Genomic DNA, 20,946 nt, shown 5'->3' on the forward strand with positions numbered 1-20,946 from the left:
CAACACCGCCACCCCATCAGCTTATGAATCATCGCCATCATCACACTCTTCACCACAGAGGCCCTTAGCACCCCATAATCGCACCATCACTAATTCATTCCAATCACACCACCATCAGCACAGTGGTCACCACCATCGCCTTTGTGTGCCATCATCAGCATCGCTGCCACTGTCTGTCACCACCTCTCCCACTACGGGCATCGCTGACAATCACCATTTTCTTCTCCCATCACCATCACCAGAAGAAGTGTCCATCTCCATCACCACTGTCATCAAAGCCACCACCGCCCTGACCATCGCCCTCGCCAGTCTCTCCTTTTGAGCTTCATCCTGCTTATAAAGCCAGAAGCCTTGGCTATGCCTCACTCACCTGTATTCCTCTGTGGTGCTGAGTTTGTTCTCCCTGCTTTAGAAGAAGACTGGGGCTCAAAGACATAGACCAACACACATGGAGCACAAGACAAAGGTTTTGATTCAGGCTTTCTGAGGGCTGGGGTCAGGCATCCCATGTTAGTCAGCTTTCTGTCCCTCTAACAAAATACCTGAGATGAATTTCTTCCTAAAGAGAAAAAGAAGTATCTAACCAACAGTCCGGGGAGTCCAAATCTAGCTGTTTGGCTCTGCACACATCTTCTCTCTGGGGATCCAGAAGCTGTCAGACACCAGCCACAGTGGGTAGTGACCAAATGACCAGGCATGGCTGACAGCCCCTGGAGTCAAGGTGACTGGGCTTGAATGCCACCTCCATCGGGACTATTTCCTCTAACTTCTAGTTTCTCCTCTGTAAAGTAAAGTCCTTAAATATGGATATATCTGACCATAAGGGCTTAAGCCTGTCATCCTAGCATGTGGAAGACTGCGGCAGGAGAATAACCACCAGTTCCAGGCTCCCTGGCGGCCCTTCTGGATACAGTATCCTAGCTTCCCCCTGCAGACTCTCTGCTCCAGGCTGGGATCTAGAAGTGAGTGCTGGGAAGAAACTGACTCTTCAAGGGTCTTCCTGGACCCTACTGGCTGGGCCAGGCAATCACCTGCAGCAGTTCCCCAAGTTTACAAAGTTTCTCTCCTGAGGCTGCAGCCAAAGGATGAAGACAGCGACTCTTGTCACATCAGGCTGGCACTGTTGTGTGGTTAGGGATTTCCTCCTGGACCCCAAGCTTGAACCTACTTCTCCAGCTCTTCCCCTCAATAACTCAAGTGTATTAGCCATGTCCTAATTAGTCTGTATCCACATTCCACTTGTCACCACTACTCAGTGAAGAGTCAGCAGGACCTTTAGGCCTCCAGACACCAGGTCACCTTGCACCAACCAACATTGGCTTGTGAATACACAACCCAAGGTCTGGAACAGGGAGAATGTCTGTTGCTGGATCCTTGTGTAGGGTCTAAATCCCTTCTCCTGGTCCCCTAGCCACAGGGGCTAACTTGAGACCCTGATGTCTTAGAGAGGTGTCAACACATACAGAAACACAAAGTCTCTCTCTCCCCCTCTACCCTCCTCTCTCTCCCTCGCTCCCCACCCCCGACCCCCACCCTCTTCATCTCTGGTTTATCTCCAGGGCATTTGATGGGCTGCATTGACACCTAGAGACACCAGGGGGCGATATATAACTTCATTTTAGAGAGAGGAGTAAAGGCTCATCCTCCCTATTTTGTGTAAAATGCAACAGCTCATAGGTGAGAAAACAAGCACAGGGAGGTCCCCAGAGGGGCCAATGCCCAAAGTCACATGATAGAAAACAGCGCCTGGGCTAAAGCCATCTCGCATCAGAAGGCTGTATGATGCAGGAGGAAGGCCATCCATAGATTCCCACAGAAACTCATGTCCCCATAGGAACCTGGCAAGTGACAGAAGTGAGACAAGGAAATGGGGTGCATCCGGGGGTGGTGATCTGTGGCCACCTGAAGGGTGTATGTTGCAACTGGAGTGAGCAGCTGCAGCCCAGGTCTACCGGGGGCATCTCAGCTCTGCCCAGCTGCAGCCCAGGTCTACCAGGGGCAGCCCAGGTCTACCAAGGGCAGCCCAGGTCTACCAGGGGCATCTCAGGTCTGCCCAGTTGCAGCCCAGGTCTACCAGGGGCAGCTCAGGTCTGCCCAGCTGCAGCCCAGGTCTACCGGGGGCAGCTCAGGTCTGCCCAGCTGCAGCCCAGGTCTGCCCAGCTGCAGCCCAGGTCTGCCCAGCAGTTGCTGAATTCCAATTCGCATCAAGATAACCCCCGCTTTTCCCCCTCACCATAAGATATACAATTAAATATTAATGTGAAAATTGCCAGGTTTTGGTTTGTTTGTTTGTTTGGTTGGTTGGTTGTTGGTTTTTGGTTTTTTGAAACAGGTTTTCTCTGTATAGCTCTGGCTGTCCTGGAACTAACTCTGTAGACCAGGATGGCCTCAAACTCTCAGTGCTGGGATTAAAGGCATGCACCATCACCACTTGGCAATTTCTCAGTTTTTAAATGTTGGCAACGAACTCAAAATTTTTCCCACTCAAGTCTCAGGAAGAGAGTGTCTATACTGCCCTACCACAGACTTTTGGGGCTACTAGAGGTTTTTTGTTGTTGTTTTGTTTTTTTTTGTTTTTTGTTTGTTTGTTTTTTTGACTGGCCTGAAACTTCCTATGTAGACCAGGCTAACCTGCCTCCTCAGGAGTGCTAGGATATGCCACCACCAACCCTGACTGGAGAGTGTTTTGTTTGACTTGGGGTTTGACATAGGGAAGGCTCTCCCACTGGTATGATGCACTACACCCCTGTCAGTGTGAGAACTGTTCTTCCTGCTTCTCCTTCTCCAGTACCTTCTCCTCCACCTCTGGGAGGATGGTAATCTGTACATGAAATTGTTTAGGGGAGTTTTGTGCAGCTGTTTCCTTTGAACTGAAACACTCCTTCCCAAGCAGAGGAAGCAGGCTCAGAAGATTTGGAAAGCTAAGGAAGTATCCAGGCTTCTGGTCCTCAGCAATGTACAGGATTCTCAAGGCCTCTCCCCATGGTTAAAAGTAACCTTGCTGGGGAGAGGAGACTCTTCAGTGGAGCCATCTGCATGTTGGGAGCTCCAGGGATGCAGCCTTCCTGAGATGTCACCCTGGCTGGGAAGGGCTTTTGGGTGATGCAGGAGCTGCCTGAGAGTCAGTCACTATGCTCCCTGGAATAACTCCAAGAATCCACCAGTTCACCCATCAAGAGTGCTGGATCCGCTTCTTTGGTCTGGCATTGTGGATGCCTGAACTGAGGAGCAGATGGTTCATGTCTCCTCACCAAAATCCACACAGCACAGGTCTCCTCTCTGTTGGCTGTGCTACCCAGCGACCCTCAAAGGGAGCTTGAAGGCTGTGGGCAATGGTCTCCAGCATGGTCTACTACAGAAAGTGTCAGGGCTGCTTTGTCCTTACTATATAAATGCTGGATAATTGAAGTCACTGTTTCAAAAACATCATGAAATTCACTTTGGTGCATGGTTCACAGTAGGCAAAATAACCAGTAAAACACCACAGGGACCTCAGTTACAAATAAATTCTCAGGGAGCTGCAGAGATGGCTCATGGTTTTAAAGCTTGTGCTGCTCTTGCAGAAGACCTGGGTTCAGTTCCCACCACCTACTTTAATGGATCACAACAGTCTAAAATGTTATTTCAAGGGATCAGACATCCTCTTCCAGCCTCCAGGGGTGCTCACACATTTATGGTATTCACACATATGTGTACACACACACACACACACACACACACACACACACACACACACACACACTAAAAATCATTTTAAAAAATCTTGTGGAGGCATGGTGCCATGTGCCTTTAATCCCAGCACTCTGTTCATGTAGTGAGATGTCTCAAAATAAACAAATGGATAAATGAAAAATGTTTTAAAGAATAAATAATAGCATTTGGCAGATGCAGGTGGATTTCTGTGAGTTCAGCGCTAGTCTAATCTATATATAGAGTTCCAGGACAGCCAGAGCTACACACTTGAGAGACCCTGTCTCAAAGCAAATAAAAAGAATAAATAAACCCATAGCTTCTAAGGTGTCGTCTCATGAATGTTTGAAGTACCCAGCCCCCATAATGAAGTTGAGCTGATGCTGGCAACGGAAAAAGAGCAGTTGTGACAGAAAATTGTGACAGAAGACATTAATGGACTATTTACCCAGGTACAGAGATTATCAAATAATAAATGAGCTTTATGAAATGTAACATACCAAGCTATTAAATTAGTTGATACAATTAAACTAGAATTTTTTTTTAAATGCATGTCAGGGGCTGGGAGTGTAGCTCAGTGATCAAGTGCTTGTCTGGAAGGCTCAGGCCTCTGGGTTCCATCCTCTGGCCAAACAGAAAGCAATGCTGCTGAGGTTCTGTAACTGGTTACTTTCATAACCATGGTTGCCACAGTTACTATCCTGATAATGCTAAAAGTCTCCCTGGACTTTTGGGGGTAGCAAGGGGCAGTTTGCCACATTAGCCTTTCTTTCTCCTGCATTGGCCTTGACCTTGAGTAAACACTTTTCTGTGCCGCTGTTCACACTTGTGGGAAGCAGGCATCCTAAGAATGGGCATTGTTGGGGGGGGGGATCTGTTCAGGTTCACAATGTCAAGGAAGCGGGACCAGCCATGGGGCAGGAGGGGCTTCCTCTGTCCAGAGAATTCTGAAAGGAAGATTGTGCTTGTTTTAACTCAATTTAATTTACATTCCTACTTCTCATCAGTGGAAATTCTACCCCATCTCGCTGAGGACCCACTTGAAGCCTGCAGCAGCTTCTGCCTGGCAGCAACTATTCTAGAACCCCACCTTCTCAGACAGGGGGCTGAGCCATTTCCTCCCTCTGAGCAGGGTGGTCCTTTCTGAGCTCCATTGTGGAAGGGGAAGGAAGACACAACCTTACTTCCGAGGCCTAATGCATCCACCTAGTCCTTAGATTGTTCTGACCAACACAAGGAAGCCAGACTGCCTGGGGGCCCTGGAGAGGGGAGGGGAGGGGAGGACTGTAACACACATAGTGACTGTCCCCTCTCTCCTTCCCTCCCCTTTTCCCTTATCTCCTCTCTTCCCTTTCCCATCTTTCTTGAGGCTGACCTTTAACTCCTGATGCTCCTGCTTCCACCTCCGGAGTACTGGGACTACAGGTAAGTGCACTGTGACAGTGTGTGAATAAGAATGGTCCCATAGGCTCATAGATTTGAATGCTTGGTCATCAGAGAGTAGCACTATCAGAGAGTGATTAGGAGGTCTGGCCCTTGTTGAAGGAAGTGTGTCACTGGGGGTGGGCTTTGAGGTTTCAAAAGCCCAAGCCAGTCCCAGTGTCTCTTCCTTTTGTCTATGGATACAGATGTAGAGCTCTCAGCCACTTTTCCAGCATAATGTCTGCCTTCATGCTATAGGTCGTATTGATAATGGACTAAACCTCTGAAACTGTGAGCCAGCCCCAATTAAATGCTTTTCTTTCTAAGAGCAGCCATGGTTGTGGTGTCCCTTCACCACAATAGAACACTGACCAAGACAACACAGAAGTGCAGTTTCTGTCCTATGCTGTGTTTGTGGAAACCCTGTCAACAATATACATCACCGGATGTGGACCTTGTCCTGAAGTGAACATGCTTCAAATCAGACTTCTTTGTTAGTCATCTGACATCTGGTATTTTGTTATAGTAATGCAAAATGGATGATTACAATAACAACATTTTCTTCCTCTCCATCTGCCTGCAGGCTTTGCAGTGTGGTCCACATTCCCAGCTTTTGTGAGCTGTCGTCCCCTGTGCCTGGGGTGAGCAGCTGACTGTGAGTCATTTCTTCTCCTGTAAGTAATCCTTCACCCATATTCCTGTAAGGAACCCCAGTAAAACTCATTGGTTCACCAAGTGGAACTTTGGTGGCATCCACACTTGGGTCTGTCATGGGTTCCCTATCTGTGGTGAGTTGATGTGTATGCTGAGTTCCACCCACCCACCCCAGTAAAAGTTTCGTCACACAGCAGCCATCTGTGAGTCACCATCACAAACATCCTAGCTTGAAGATCAAGGCAGACCCTGAGCAGGGTGGGAGGGAAAGGTATTTTATGATCACTTGACAAAGGCTGGACAGGATCAAGATGTTGCACCCAGCCCAGGGCACAACAGCACACCTGCACCAGTAGCATTCACAGTGTCTGGGAACATGGTGAGATCTTGGCATCTTATGGAATAAACGGCTGTTGTCTGGGGAAAGCACAGTTCATCTCTCTCTCTCTCTCTCTCTCTCTCCCTCTCTCGTGTGTGTGTGTGGTGTGTGTACATGGCACATAAGCAAAGAGCTGGAGTTACATTCGATTGTAACCCTCCCAACTTAGGTACCGGGACCAAACTCTAGTCCTCTGGAAGAGCAGCAAGCTCTCTTAACCCATGAGCCATCTCTCTACCCTATTTCCTAAACTTGGAATGTAAATTGTTTAACTCATTATTGGATACAGCCAGGATGACCTTGAACTCCTGATGTTCCCACCTTTACCTCCCAAGTGCTGGTTCAACTTATACCACCAGACCTGCCTTAGTTCACACACTGGGCTGAACCAAGTGAATGCCATGTCTCCTCATCTCGAAGCCAGGAGCAGTGGCTCATGTCCTTAAGCACAACACTCAGGAAGCTGGAGGAGGAAGCTGGAGGAGGAAGATTTGAGGACAGCCTCAGAATTGGCATTAACATTTTTCTTATCAGGTTTTTCTTTCTCTTCTATTTTTTTCAGGCAGGGCCTCATTCATCCCCTGTTAGCTTCAAACTTACTGTGTGGCCAAGGCTGGCCTCTAACTCCTGATCCTCCTGATTCTGCCTCCTGAGTGCTAGGATAGGTGTGAGCCACCATGCCTAGCTGTTAGTCCCTTCTTAAAAGCTCATTCTAAATACTTTATTTTGCCCTGAGTTACACAGCTGCCAGGTCTACACGGGTTCTGTGAGTCTCAGCCCACCCTAAGGTGTTCATCTACTCACAATAGCGGTTCTCACACTCAAGGCTGACTCAGAATCACCTGGAAACCTTGTGAAAATAAACCATTGCAGTTTCTCACTCTGTTCTGGGATGCCTCAAACCCCAAACATACTCCTATCAAGTTCTCAGGCAGTGGTGGTACCTCTGGGGTGAGAACAGAGCTTTGAAAACCACTGGACATCCACTGCGCTCCACCCACTGGGTTCCTGCAAAGCAGGCTGGTTCATATCCTCACCACAGAGGCTTTCTGTGAGATGCCAGGGAGATAATGCCTGCTGCTGGAAGCTTTGTCAGCTCACAGGTTAAGGGCTATGGTCATTAACCTGGTAACTTGCCGGAGGCGGGTCCACAGCCTGGACATGCAGGGTAGGGTGTGCAGACATCTGGAGAGCTTTGGCAGCCCACCTTCTAAAGGGAGAAGCCAGCCATGGAGGGCTCAAGCCGCCCTCTCCTGTCACACCCTCTTCAGCCTGCTGTATCACAGCTGGCTGGCCTGGGCCACTTCTTCAAGGGCCAAAATCCAGGCAAGCTAGAGCAAGCATAAGTCTGTGATTCGAGACATGGGAATAGTTCACAAACGACTATGCTGTTAGACTCTAGCCCACAGCTTCTTTCTAAAGCTTGGGTTGTGCATCTGTAAAATGGGAGCAAGGAAAGTAGCCCGGGGGTAGTAGAACTCTTTCACAGCTCTTCACTAATCAATCTGTCTCTGAGCAAGGGGTCAACCACTGGTAGCTGTTAGTATTTTCAGAAAGTGCTTGTGTCCAAGCCGCCTCCACTTGGAGGCCTAGTCTTGGAACGCGAACGCTCCCACGCCATTCCCTGGTTGCACCAGGATACGCCTGCGGGTCCTAGAATGCCAGCGTGGGGGCCCCAGGCCTGCAGCCCTGAGCAGGGGTTGCCAGGGGGAACAAGATCAGGGCGGAGCAGAGAACCCTGGGGAGGGGCGGAGCCTGGGCGTGGCTTCCCAGTTGGAGGCCCAGGGGTAAACCCCTGGAGAAAGAGATGTGGGGAGGGAAAACGAAGGGTTTAGGAGGACCGCCAGCGGCCTAGGAGGGAACTAGGAAGGATGAGGGAGACCGCAGGGAGAAGGACCGTTAGGCAGGGCTGTTAGAGGCTGGAAGGGCACAGAAAACAAGGGCGGGCTACATCCTCTGGAGGTTCAAAGCAGGCAGAGCGAATCGTTCTCATGGTCTCACCTCCAGGCTGTAGTGAGCAGGGATGAACCCTGCTTGGAGCAAGGCTGCAGGGCCGGAGGCGGAGCTGGAGGGTTAGCAAAGGGCAGCCCAGGGGTGTGCTAAGGGGTGTGGTGGTTTGATTGGACCAGGAGGCCGTGATAGGCGGAGCCTGGTGCTACCTCCCGCAGGGCCCGGAGAGGAGTATTGTAGGGGGCGTGTCGAAGGCGTGGTCTCGGGGGCGTGGCGTGGCCTGACAGGGCCGTTGAGCTCCTGGACTGACTCCCGGAGGGGGTGGCGGGGGAGAGGGGAGGAGAGAGCCAAGCTGCGCAGTCAGACGCGGGCTGGGGCGCCAGCTGGAGAAACCGGACTTAAAGCGTGTAGCCAGGACCGAGAGAGCAGGTAAGAGGGGCCTGGGGGAGGAGGCGGGACAATCGGAAGCAAACTTAGCTTTGCCCGACTTCAGCAGCCTGCGGAACCCGCTTGGCAACAGGTAACAGACCAGAGTAGTTAGTGACTGAGAAAGATCATTCGCCTCCGAGTCCCGAACTCCCAAGTTCTGGTTGCGCCACACACCAGCCTTGTAGCCCTGGGCCGGTCCCTGCCCCCAGCCCTGAACTCTTCGGGTTCCAGAAGAAGGAAGTTGATTGAGGTGAGCTCCATGCTCCCGGAGTGCCTTTTCTCACCAAAACACAGGAAGGCAAGGGCTAGCAGGTGACAGGCACTGCGGGGAGGGAGGCCACCCGCATTCAGACTGTGTGTAGCTAGACCTCAGCTGCAAATTGCCACTGAGGAAAACTACTTGATATGTCACCCTGTGTTACTGAGTCCCAGAAAGGAACCCCAAAGCAGGGCAATTAACATTCTTTCCCTCCTTCCAACTTGTGAGCGCTCCACTGAGCTGGACTTGCAGTGGAAACCTAGCCAGGCTTTTCCAGGTGAGCTGGTGGAAGAGGCCCCTAGGCCCCTAGAGGGATAGCAGATGGAGCAACTAACTCTCTTTTGGGGTGAAAGGGGAGTAGAAGGGGAAACCTTACAAAAACCTGCTTAGAATCTAGCCAAGCTCTGAAGCTTCCTGCTGTTCCCAGGGTATCTTTGCTGAGTGACTCCACTCCCGATGGTGGTGGGGATCCTGGGTCCTGGATCCTGGGTCCTGGCTGTGTCAAGGATTTGGGATTTGGGACTCCACCAACTTGGATTCCACTCCCCCTTCAAATTTCAGTTTCCTCATCTGTGACTTGGGGGACAATGACCTAACAGTAGCAGCAAGAACTAAATGAAACTCTGTGTCCAATGCCTGACAAGGCACTGGGTGTTCAGAAGCCTAACTGAGAAGCTCCTGTGATGTCAGTGGGCAGGTGATATGTTGTTGCCTTCCTTCTGAGAAGTAAACCTATCTTAGGGGTTTGGCTTGGTTTGGAGGGTTGGTGGGTAGCTTGCAGCTGTCCCACCCTTGACCTCACCAGAGTCAAACAGCCACCAGCCACCATCATCTTGTTGTTTTGTGGGTCAGAAAGTATGTTACCTGGACTAAAGTGTCTGAGTTCATAACATTGCTTGGAGTTGATGGGTGTTGAAGACCCCCCCCCAAAAAAACCTGCATAATGAGTCCATACTGCATACAAGACAGCTGAGGAGGATGTAGACGTGTGTCCCCACATGGGCTTGGCATTGTCCTCATCCTGAGGCACTGTGAGACTCCCCCATCCCATTCCCCTCCTGAAGAGGCTCTCTCACAGCCTGAGTTAGGTCAGGGGAAGTCCCAGGGGTCTGTGAGGCTCTAGTGACTGGAGGCTCAGTTTGGGGCAGGATGAGCACACAGTCTGTGTGAGCAGGGCTGGGCACAGAAGGCATGGAAGGTGCTACATGTGAGATCCCTGCATTTTCAGGGGAGATGAGCTCATGCTGTGGGGTAAGATGGAAAGTGCCCTGGAAAGCCTGGCTGAAAGCTGGGGCCATGTGAAAGAGACGTGTGTGTGTGTGTGTGTGTGTGTGTGTGTGTGTGTGTGTGAGAGAGAGAGAGAGAGAGAGAGAGACAGAGACAGAGACAGAGACAGAGACAGATTGAGAGAGACTGAGAGAAGGAGGGAGGGAGAGAGAAGGGGCATCTGTGAGGAGACTCTGGAGATCCAGGGCTGGTAGCAGTGTTGGAGGTGAGACTTGGGCAGGACTTTCTGCCTGATCTCCCCAGTCCTGATTAAGCTTGGACCTCCCTGCTCATGGATGTCAGCATTTTAGTGGCATTAGATAGGCATTTGCTACAGTGAAAAAGGAGCCACCTTGGTAGAAGGAGGCATTCATTCCCAACAGCTCCCTTTCTATGACATGAATGTCAAGCAATAACATGACATTGCCCTCACCCTTGGGTTGCTCAGCATCTGGGAAGGGGCTTGGATCAGGGAATGTGACACAATATAGTCAAAGAAGAAGATGCTAGGAAACTTTGGGAACTTAAGGACTGGACAGTTGGGGCAGAAGGTGTCTTGGGCAGAGGAAGATGCTCAAAGGTAAGGTCAGCCTGTTGAGCATGCTCTTGGGAAATGGCTGGGTTACTGGTCTAGCTCAGTAGTTCTCAACCTTCTTATTGCTGGACCCTCTAACACAGCTTCTCAAGTTGTGGTGACCCCCTGGCATAAAAATATTTTCATTGCCACTTCATAACTATAATTTTTATACTGTTATGAATCATAATGTAACTATCTTGTATTCTGATGGTCTTATGTGACCACTATGAAAGGGTCATTTGACCCCCCTACAAATGAAACACTGGTTGAGAAACACTGGTCTAGCTCCAACTTGGCTTTCAGGGTATGCAAAGCAGAGATGGTAGGTGGGATGAACTCCAGAAGGGCTTTGAATGCTAGTGAGAAAACTTGGGTTTTGTGTCACAGAAAGTGAGAAGAACCATTGAAGGTTGCTATGCCCTGTCCCAGGAGCCCAGTTGGGGCTCATGAAGGTGACTACACTAATGGGTGGTAGTCACAGGGAGGATGAATGCTACTGAGTGATAGGGTGGTGGCCCCAAGAAAGCCCTGTATTCACCTATGAAGAAGTGAAGTCTGGGCTGAGTTGGGGGAGCCTGTGCCAACCATCAGTGGGCATCTTATCAGGGTGGATGGCAAAAGTACCCAGGCTTCCCTGTTCATCCCAGAGAATTCAGGGTGATGGTTCAGACATTTGGGCACAAGTTTCCCACAAAGGATGGCTTTTGGCTCCCTGGGGTTAAAGTTTGACAAGTAGGGGCATCCCCTTATTTTAGAAGAGGAAGTTCACACTGGCTGGCAACTCCCTCCACCTTGGGGACTCAACACTTTCACTTGGGGGCCAAACAGGGTCTGATCCTCATACATTGGGGGAGGGGGTATCTCAAGACACTGGCACCTAACCCAGAAGCCTAGCCCTGAACCCTGCTTTGGATTTAAAATGTCTGGAGCCTGCAGGCTCTCCTGCATTGAGACCTTAGCCTTGGCCTCTGCCCTAAACCATTGTGCCCACTTCCTCTGCCCTGTGGGAAGCTGGGTTGTAGCCATTATACAACCAGTAGCATCAAACATCCAGGACTTGGCTCTGTAAGAGGCAGCTGGCGGGAAGGGTGGGTAGAACCCACCCTTGGCCTGGACCCCTCTGTGGGACAGGATGGGGCTGGGGGAGGTGACCTGTTTAATCTCAGCAGGAAAGAGCCAGCCTGGGTCTGAGAAACCTGAAGGGGAATCCCAGAGGTAAACAGGGCCCAGTGGTCTAGATGTGTTCTTCCCCTCAGCTGCTGAGGCTGCCCTGCTGAGAGGAGTCCACCCTGAGGCCAGTGCCCTGAGGGGTCCAGCTGGGGTCTGTCCAGTTGACTTACCCCTGACTCACTCCTGGGATTCCCCCTGCACCACAGTGAGTTTCCTGTTAGCAGCTGACGCACACAGGGCTGACAGGCAGAGGCAGCTGAGAGGAGCAGAGGCAACAGCATGTTTGTCCATGGTGTGACTGTATGTAAGTCCTCTCTGGCCATTCCTTCCAGGCCTTGCTGCTAGCCAGTCATTACCTGGTTTTCAGGTGACACACACATGTACACCCCAACCTCAGTACAGTGGGCAGAGCAATGCCCGGCTTCCAGTTCTGTTCCCTTCATTCTTCCTGATAGAGCTCAGCACATAGTATGGCCTGTGGCCCACCACTGCACCCCACAGCTCCATTTCCTAGCTCTGTAGCTGTTTCTGAGCCTCAATTTCTGAACCAGAAAAATGATGATAGTGGTGGTGATGGCTTCGTGGGATGATGTGGGAACACCACAAACACTTGCTTGGGAAACATCATTTTATTCCTGGCACTGGGCAGATGCGGAATGGCTGAGAGCTATGGTTAGGGTCTGCATCTGGCTGGTTTGTTCCAGCTCCACCAGGGACATTTCTGCCTCTCCAATATATTGTTAACACTGGGGTGTTAACAAGACACTAGTTATTTCTAAGTGTGCTCCTAGGCTCTTTCCCCTAGATTTCCCATGACTTAACTTCCCTTTGGTCTTGCTGGTTTGTGGCATACAGAGGCCTCCTGGGCAGGGATACCCTGTCCATTTATGTACCTTAGCCTACAGTGGACACTCAGGAAATGACAGCTGATTGAAAAGAGGGTTGTCTCTGGGGGACTTCAGGATTCAGCTCCATGTGAGATCCTTGGTGACTCCTTTGAGGTCTCACCTTCAAGAAGCAGGGCCTAGAACCTGAACCAGGAAGGAGGGTGGGCTGCCAGACAGGGCTTCCGCTTCCCTATAAAGCCTGGCCTTTACTCTCCAGAGAGGGGAACAACCGACTTCCTCAGTTCCAGCCTAGTGAGGGACCTCTGTAGCCCTTAGTGAACCCTTCTGGACAGCAGCTGGCAGCATCAGAGTTACTACATGTGGGGCTCTGACTGGGGAAGGGAAAGGTGCCCTCCAGGATACCCAGGGCAGTCATCATCCACAGACCACGGGGGCAGTTTGGGAAGTGCTACCCCACCCTTTCTTCTTGGCCTGCGCTGAAGCTTCTGTGCCCTTTGGGCCCCAGCCCAACTCTCCTTGAAAAGCCAGGAGTCCCACAGGTAGTAGCTCAGCATTCGGGGCCTGTGATCTCAAGGCTAATGAGATACCAGACCGAGTGCTGGAGGCGGGCGTTTGGGCCTGGGTTCAGATCCCCGCTGTGCTGTGGAGCTCTTGAGGAACCCGGGGCAGGGAGTGGGCCTCTGCCTGAACTCCTTACTTTGGGCAGCCGGCAGTGTGTGCTCTGAAAGCTCCTAGGCAAGGTCAGAGACTCCGGCGTCAAACCTCCCCAGGATGCCTGCCACTGCTGTTGTGTGCAATCTTGGGCAAGCATCTGCACCCCTTAGTACCTGTGAAGCGGACAGCCACAGAGTTGGCTCTCCTTGTCCACAGGGCATTCATTATTTTCTCATTGCTGTGACAGAATTGTGGATACACAGCAACTGAAAGCAGAGTAGGGGGTGTACTTTGGCTCACAGTTTGAAGGAATACAATCTGCTATGGTGGGGACAATATGAGGGCAGGAACAAGAGCAGCTGGTCACATTATATCTGCAGTGAGAAAGCAAAGTGTTCAGCGAGTTTTCTCGTGTTCGTGTGGTCTGAACCCCTAGGCTATGGAGTGGTGCTGCCTACTCAGGGTGCATGCCCCCCTCAATTAATGTAATCCCTCACAGCATGCCCAGACTCCTAGGTGATCCAGATCTTGTCACATTGGCAGCTAGGATTAACCATCCCACGGGTAGGATTTTCACATTTGCAGAGTCAATGAGCTGTAGACCTAGTGTATTAGGGGGAAAACTGTCATGTGGGCAGGCTTTGTGGAGCTGTCTTTAGTTCCTAAGGACACGGTGTAACAACTAGAGATGGCTTAAGGTTTACTGGATATACTCAGGTTATCCAAACATTATACGGTAGTTCAGAAGGGACCCTGAGCATCCACAGATTTGGTATCCTTTACAGGCACCAGGGGACAGCTGTGCTCACTTCACCGTGCTGTTTGACAATGACATAGCTAATGTGTGTGGAAGATTTCTGACAGTGCTGGGCACCTACTAGGTGCTGTCTCCATACATGATGCTTCTGACCATCATTGTTGGCAAGAAACAGGTTTAAGTTCCTGGGAGACCTGAGCCCCCAGGCAGCTTTGAATCTAAAGGCCAGGCAGTTGGATTCATATTCCAGCTTGTCCTTAAGACCTGTTGTGAAACCTCAGACAAGTTACAGCCCTTCCCAGACTGCAGAGTTGTGACTGTCATCCTGCAGCTGCTCTGTGGGGCTTTTGTCATCCAGGCACATGTGAGGCCACTGTGTGCAGAGCAAGGCTTTTCCCAGGGAGAGGACATCTGGGTCCTGGCCTTAATCCTGTATTGAGCCAGCCCACGAGGAAGTGGGGATTGTCAGCTGTCAGTCACTACGAGGAGATTCTGCAGGCACAGAATGGTAGGGACTGCTCCGCTATGACTCCTCACCAAGGCCCCAGTGCAGACAAACACCTGTTTAAATGTGCACAGTAGGATGGAGAGGTGGCTCAGCACTTGCTTCCAAGCTTGATGACTTGAGTTCAAGCCCCAGGAACCATATGGTAGAAGGAAAGAACCGACTCCCCCAAATTGTTGTGTGCATGCCTGCACACACACACACACACACACACACACACACACACTGAATGAATAAACAAACAAATAAATAAACAAATGAAACAACAACAAAAAGCCACCAAACAGGGACTGGAGAGCTGGCTCAGCAGTTTAGAGCACTCCGCTGCTCTCGCAGAGGACCAGGGTTCCATTCCAGCACCCACATGGTGGCTGTCTCCAGTTCCAAGGGAATGTGACTTCTTCTGGCCTCTGTGGATGCCACATACACACACAGTGCATTTACATACATATAGGCAAAATACTCATGCACATAATAAATAACTAAATAAACACCCCAAGTAAATATATATTCACATTACATTACCATATCCAGATATGCAGGTTGGAGACATTTATTGTCTTTTACAGTTTCCTTATTTTCTAACCAGAAGCCCAAATTATTTTGATATTCAACTTAAAAAAGGAACACACACAACAAAGTTATAAAAGACACATATATGAAGAAAAATGGATTATGTAAATTTGAGATCACATTGTATTTTTGGTTGCTAACCAATCCTGTGTTCTCAGAGGAGGGGTGGAGTGTTGGTTTGAAGTACATATCAGTTTGTCAAGGCCCAGGCGACTCCCAGGGAGTGCCTGGGCCACAGCCTGCTTGGGCAACCAACACCAGATATGGCTGAGAAATTCACAGGTTTCATAGGCGTAACCCACCCAAGAGCTAGGTGCTGTTCAAAAACTTGTCACCAGAAGCTGACAAGAACAGTTTAATTGCTTCTCTGAGTCTCAACATGCTCACCTGTGAAATGGGGATGGGGCTAACAGGACATTGGATGAGGACTCAGTGAGCTTAACATGTGTGAAAGCCCATGCATGGTAGGATGTGGCTTTAGATCTGGGCATGGAGCTTCTACACTGTCTATTCTGGAACTGGTGGAGTCACTTGTTTAGGTACAGATGACAGTTGGCACTGCCTCGCTGCAGGACCAGGTGGCAAGAGCAGACAACACCAGGATGGCAACTTTCTTCAGACAACCTGGCTCTGCACCAGGGGGAGCCTGGTCTAGCAAGCCTAGTGCGTCTCCTAGAGGAGCCCATCAGATAAGCTACCTTTGGATCTGGGGCAGGGACTGAAGAAGGGGGGTAGTGGGCTAGAAGTGTATACTCAATAGAGGTCCCTCCAACAATGAAACAAGTGGAGGGGAAGTGTGTTCCCACACACATGCACACGGAGCACTTCAAGTGTGGAGTGAGCACTCAGAATGCATTCACCCCTTGTTGCTGGTAACAAAAGTTAGCACATCTGTAGGGACAAAGCCATCTCCCACTCTCTGTCTCAGAAGATGGATTATTAGTGTGCTCCTACAAGGGGACGGATGAGGCATCACTGTTTATAGAGGACATAGAAACTTGGTAGACTCAGTGGGAGAGGATTGATGCCTTTGAAGTTATATAATGAGTGAGTGGGTGTCTGGACCTCAATTTATGCTCTGTCATGTAGACTGTCTACTTCTGTGACCTCTGACCTGTGTGTGTGTGTGTGTGTGTGTGTGTGTGTGTGTGTGTGTGTGTGTGATAGCGGTGGCCAGGGCAAGGAGGATGTGTGCTCTACTCTAGTCTGTTCAGAAGATCCCCAAGTCTAGTTTCTCTGCTATACCATCATCTGCAGTCAAGTGGCAGGCCTGTCTTTTGCCAGGAGACAGTATAGCATGGTGCCTTGTTCTCAAACCTTGTGTACATTGTCAGCAGAGAATTGCTGGGAGCTCCCTATACCTTGATAGGATTCTTCCAGACACTGGGACTCCAGGGTTAGCCATATTGAGTGATTGATGATTGACTGATTGATTGATTGAGACAGTGTCTCTCTACATGGTCCTGGCTGTCCTGGAACTTACCATGTAGACCAGACCAGACTGGCCTCAAATCTCTGAGATCCACCTGCTTCTGCCTCCCAAGTGCTGGGATTAAAGGCATGCACCATCACACCCAGCCTGCCTGTAATACTTTCTCACCCTTGGTTTGCCAGTAGGTTAAATGAGAAAATGCCTAGTGGCAGGAAGTGCACACTCTCATAAAGCCAGAGCTGGTAAGTATGATGATAATGGCAAATAAGAACTGAGCCAGGCAGCCCTGAACTGGGGTGAGGGAGCTTGCTGGGGCTGCTTGAAGCACCAAGGATCAGCTGGGTCTTGGATCTCTATGGTTTCTGTTAGTGTTCAGATTGAATAAGCCCAGCCTGGACTTGGGGGTTGCTGGTATAGAGCTGAGGGGACCCAAATAATGGTTCTGGTATTAAAAAGGAGCAGGGGTGATTACTACACAGACTTAAAAACAAAACAAAACAAAACAAAACAACCTCCAGGGCTGAGGAAACGATGCATGTGCCCTGGAAGTGTGGGGACTCCAAGAACCCACAGAAAAGCTGGGCAGGTGTGGCAGTTGCCTGTAACCTCAGCACTTGGCAACAGAGACAGGGAATACTTGGGGCAAGCTGTCTGGGTGGACTAGCTGGAATTGGGGAGCTCCAGTTTCAGTGAGAAACCATCTTGGTATAAAGTGGGGCATGATACCCAAAAGACACCAGACTTCAACTTCAGGCTTCCACAAGTGTGCCCATATACTTGTGAACACACATGCACACAGGGACAACATATACATATATATGTCCAGAAACAGTGACCAGAGAATCTTGGTTTCCATGTGAACCAAATGGAAAACAAAAATGAAAAACATTCTACTTATTGAAGAGAGATTTTGTGGAAAAACTTACAATGCACAGACCATATGCTTAAAGGAAACAATTACTCAGAGATAACCACTGTGAATAATTTGGTGTTTGGGCTTTTAAAAAACAAACCATGAAAGAAGTGTTCACAGGCCCAGATTGGGGTTGTGCCATCAGAGTGGCTTCCTGTGAGCCTGAGCCTGGGCTTACTGTGGCATAGGGAGGAGTTTGCCACATGGCTCCCCACATGCCCCCAACTCCCAGCTCCAGGAAGAGGAGGCGAGTCCCCTCTAATGAGCATCGGCTTGCTCTATTTGAATATTTCATAATGGCCCATGTGGCTAAAGTGGTCATCTTGCACTTACTGTATTTTGTGCTCAGCCTTCTGACCTCCAGAGTGAATAGTAAATTCCTCAAGGTAGCTTTAGGGCCAGGTGGTCTCTGAATTCAAGGTCACGGGAAGGGCAGTGTGTGCATAGGAGCTTACAATGTTTGGAAGATAGACAGTAGACAGCAAGAGGCAGGCAGGTCTCTCTTCGGTGTGACTTTGGACCCTCCTCCCTTGGAGCCTATGGTATCATTAACCAGTTAGGGGATCACTTTACTATTTAATGGCCTGTCCCTGCAGTGACTCCTTCCTAGTAGCCTTCTGGAAAGCAGGGCTCTGGGAGATGAGCCTGGCAGGGCATCTCAGTGGGAGGTGGGCCGTGATAGGTGTTGTGCTTCTCACACACTGGTGTGCATGCCAGTCATTAGAAAGTTTGGGAAGGCTTTGTCCCACTGGGGTAGGACATAGCCTGTGAGTATGCATTCCATTTTTTTTATGATTTGTTTGTTTGTTTTATTATGTGTATGAGGGCTAGAGGGATGTGTCTGGGGGGTCAGAGGACACATTGTGGCAATCTGTTCTCTCCTTCCACCACATGGAACCTGGGAATTCCTGGGAATTGAACTCATGTTGTCAGACCTGGTCACAAGAGCCTTTACTGGCTGAACCTTCTCACTAGGCCAAAAATGTGCATTTCTGTCTTTTCTTTTTTTGCTTTCCACATTGATGATTGAACCTAGGGCCTTGCACATGCCAGGCAAGTGCTTTACCACCTGACAAACCCATTTATAACACACCATCCATCCCAGGAGATCCTGTAGGGAAGCCAGCTTGGGGGAATGGATGTGGTGCTTGTGTCTCGTTTAATAAAGACTCACCCAGAGAGGCTTGCTGACTGCCCTCCCATATGGATGCTGTGTGAATGGGGAATTTTACACATAAGAAAATCCCCATTTTACAGAAAGGAGAACTGAGGCTCTGGCCCATACCTCTCTCCTCAGCCCCGGAGAACCCAAGACTCTGAACTGAGCTTGTGGGGCCTGGGTGTGAGGACACAAGATTCCTGAAAGCTGGCTTACACCAAACTTTGACCCTCTCATGCCCCTTTGGCTTTTTCTTGTGGGTAGGGAAGTTGCCATTCCTTCCATCCCTTCCCTAGCACTGTGCCTACCCAGGGAGACCCGCAGGGGAGCTGAGTCTCCGTGCTGTCCTTATGCAGCGCCTTGTTCTGCTTCCCCGCTGACTCCTCTGGAACGTGATCTAAGTCCACGTCTCTGGTTCCCCAGCCAGTATGTGCTCCAGGAAGCAGAGACTTTCCCCCAGCCTGGCCTCTGCCTGTCACGTGCAACAGAGGGAGGGTTCTTTGTGGCTTCTGGAGGCTTGTAGTGTGAGCCAGGCCTGCCTGGGGCTGTTTGCAGAGAATTCTTGTACCAGGTCAGCCTCCCAGGTGGAGGTCATCAGTGCCCATTTCTCAAAGAAAGAAACTGAGGGATGAGAGTAGAGGTGCCTGCTCAGGTTGCCAACTAAAGGGGCGGGGCTGGGCAGGGCAGGGCAGGGCAGGGCATTCATCCCACACTCCTTCCTGGGGCACCCACTCCCCTTTTCTCATAATGATACCTTGTGCTTTATAGCTGTTGGCCATAGACAGTTTCTCACACACTCTCTCAGGCCCTTCAGCGCCCTGGAAACAAGGCAGGGAGGGGGCTGTTACATAGTCTGTTCTCACAGTGATAGGGTGTGGAGCAAGCTGCCCAGATCCTACAGCTCAGGAGAACTTGGCTGTGCTGTCAACCCCATTCAGTGTCTGCCCTTCCCTCACCACACTCCTGAAGAAGAGAGGACTCTGGGCCCCCCTCTCCTCAGTCCCAGAGAACCCAGGGCTCTGCACTGAACTGATGGGCCCTGGTGTGAGGAACATAAGACCCCATGAAGGACCATGTCTAGAGCCCATGTGGAGGAAGGGTGATGATGGTCCAGGCTACCTCTAGCCCTGGCATGTAAGAGCCCAGACAGACATGGGATCCTAGGCACACTTGCCCCCTGCCTTTCCCTAGAACCCGTTGGTTCTCAGAACAGTATTTTGCAAACTTTCACACATCAGGGTTTGGGGCTTACTGCTCTGCCTGACTGTCTGCCATCTCTTCTAGTCCACCATTCTCCAGGGAGAACTTGGTCCTGACCAAGCAACTGGTCCAACCAGTTCCTGTTCCTCCTCCCTAGGGCCCTGAAGGCTGAGTAAAGGGAAGTCCACAGGCTTGGGCTTGGGACCTGGTGTGATGTCCCTGCTGTAGGCTGACACTGACTTTCTTCTCACAGCCAGTCATAGTGGCATAAACTTCTAGTCTCAAGCTCTATGTAGCTGGCGACAAGACTAGCCTGGCTACCATGGTTAGCCTGAGAAGCCTACCCAGCTAGGCCTGAGCACAGGATTAGAGATGTGGGGCTAGGCCCTTGCAGAGGCCTGGGGCTCAGAGTGTTTGGTCCATGTGCTCCAGGGACTGTCAGCTTCAGACCTGGGACGCTCAGGTCTTGACCTTGTGTTATCACTTACCTTCTAAGGAAGAGGATGCTTTCCCCACAGGTGACTTGCTGACATTCAGGGAAACACTGACCACCCCTGGGTTGTTCAGACTCTCTGGAAATGCCAGTGGCTCCCCATGCTTCATCTGCTCTAGGCCAGAATGCTCTTCCCTGGTACTGGGGGCCAGGACAGCGACAGGACAAGGTGAGTGCTAGCACTGCAGCTGGATATAGGCATTACCAGCTCTAGTCCTGGAGTTAGCTAGTCTCAGTCCTGACCTCTCCAGGCCTCAGTTTTCAGACCAGAGTTGGGCAGACAGGAAACATTGTTATTCATGCTAGTTAGTCATCAGCATAGTGGCTCCTTCACTGCCCTGAATTCCTGCCCCCTACAACAGAAGTGAACATGGCCCTATTGACCACCCTCGAAGGAGGCTTTCCCTAGGCCCACAGCCAGGACCCACCACTTTCACCCCACCACCCCCAGAAACTGCATCCCAGAGGCCTGGCCTACCATCTTTCAAGAGAAGGAAGGGAAATGGTGGTCCTGTTAGGAGGGAGGAGAAGTATCAAGTATTGAGCATATGGGTGGAGGGCCAGGAGTCCCACCGGCTTTAGGGGCTATGCTAGAGGATGTCACACATTGGTATAC

The 20,946-nt window shown here is 50.5% G+C and overlaps 1 protein-coding gene across 5 annotated transcripts in view; it reads left to right on the forward strand.

Moving 5' to 3' along the window:
* The first annotated feature begins 5,007 nt into the window (after window positions 1-5,007).
* Window positions 5,008-20,946, forward strand: part of Cd82 (CD82 molecule) — a 48,213-nt gene continuing 32,274 nt past the window's right edge. Inside the window, exons 1-2 of one of the 5 annotated variants that reach the window (XM_027422431.2) lie at window positions 5,008-5,115; window positions 5,696-5,786. The gene's annotated coding sequence lies outside the window, so the exon portion shown is untranslated. Of the gene's footprint in view, window positions 5,116-5,695; window positions 5,787-8,426; window positions 8,525-8,756; window positions 8,775-20,376; window positions 20,500-20,946 lie in introns of those variants that run through there. The other 4 variants (XM_027422434.2, XM_027422428.2, XM_035446506.1 and 1 more) reach the window with 4 other exon arrangements.

This window comes from Cricetulus griseus, chromosome 6 (assembly GCF_003668045.3).
Source record: "Cricetulus griseus strain 17A/GY chromosome 6, alternate assembly CriGri-PICRH-1.0, whole genome shotgun sequence".
In the NCBI taxonomy this organism is placed as follows: Eukaryota; Metazoa; Chordata; class Mammalia; order Rodentia; family Cricetidae; genus Cricetulus; species Cricetulus griseus.